Below are 1,460 nucleotides of genomic sequence, written 5' to 3'. Positions count from 1 at the left end.
GATCGTAATCAGAACGTTATCGTGTAAACGATCCAACAAAAACGGAACAAAAGTGCCGTTTTTGTTGGATCGTTGTCGTGTAAACGCCCCCTAAAGCAGCAGGATTTGTTCGTTCTGTTTAAAAAAAAGAACAAATATATGGAATTACAGTGGATGTTACACTTTAAAAAAATTAAATAACCTCTGCTGCAAATGTTTAAGTAATAACATTCATTGGCTTCATTTGTTTTAATGCCGTTTTTTATACATATAGTTTTCCACATTTAAAAAAAATGTTTTTATTGCGTGTGAACCTTTACACCTGATGTTATTGTTTCACCTGAATTTCCCCTTTGCAGGACAATAAAGGCTGTTTCTATTCTACTCTATTTATCAATTGTTTGAATTGCAGAATAGATGTGTGGTAATTTATGTGCAAATGTCATGAAGTGTCGATTTGGACATGAGCGCGGGATGACACACAACGCAGAACAAACATGTAGGAGGAGACACCTGGAGCTCCAGTCAAGAGAGTGAAGGAGCTTTTCACACAGCGGCTTCGGTCGGCGGTGGAGCGGTACTTAAAGAATACTGAAGTGGAGACAGATGTGCAATATGTCAGACAGAGGAACTCTGTTGTTCAGAGTTGTGAAAATATGTGGCCTCATTATGATCTGTGCAGTTCTGCACCATATTGAACAGGTCTGTGGGGTTTTATTTATCTTTGCAGAGTGATGACCTAATCTGGATCTGACGCCTGATAGATGAAATCTAATCAATCCAATCAACTCTGAGGGAAGATAATGCATTTACATAAATTACTTATGTGAGGAATCGCATGTAATTGTGTGTCTTATTCTTAATCCACACCAGATCTGTCATGTGACTCAACAAACTCTCTCTAGTTAACAATAAACGAGGCCTAATCAGTGTTAATTTAAGAATCATTTTTGAATCATTAATTAAAGAGTGATCCTTGTTTTTTTAGGAATAGTTTAAAAATGACTCAATATCTGACAGGAAATCTAAAAAACAATCTGTTATAATCAAACTAGAGGACTAGCAACCGGACTGACCAGTGGACCCGTTGATGAACTAACACCGAATAAGTCTCTCGACTAATAAGCTGAATCGTAAAGGTCAGGGGTTTAAACAAAGCTCTGACTTAATGGTTTCTGACGTCGTGGAGGAAAACAACACCAATGGAAAGCCACCACTCACGGAGCTGTGTCACTATCATTTATTCATCGCTGAGACATTTCCTCAGCGATGAAATGTCTCAGCCCTCTCCTTCTTCTCAATTGTTGTGCTGAGATAAAAACAACGCAAACACGCCGCAGTCGTCTTTATCCGCGCTGCTTTCCTGCTCCAGCACCCGCAGCTCGGTCAACTTGGATTTGGRTGAAGCTGTGWGTGTGTGTGWGTGYRTGTSTGTGTGTGTGTGTGTGTGTGTGTGTGTGTGTGTGTGTGTGTGTGTGYGT

Source organism: Poecilia reticulata, linkage group LG2 (genome assembly GCF_000633615.1).
Source record: "Poecilia reticulata strain Guanapo linkage group LG2, Guppy_female_1.0+MT, whole genome shotgun sequence".
NCBI classification, from domain to species: domain Eukaryota; kingdom Metazoa; phylum Chordata; class Actinopteri; order Cyprinodontiformes; family Poeciliidae; genus Poecilia; species Poecilia reticulata.
This window is presented reverse-complemented; position numbering follows the sequence as displayed.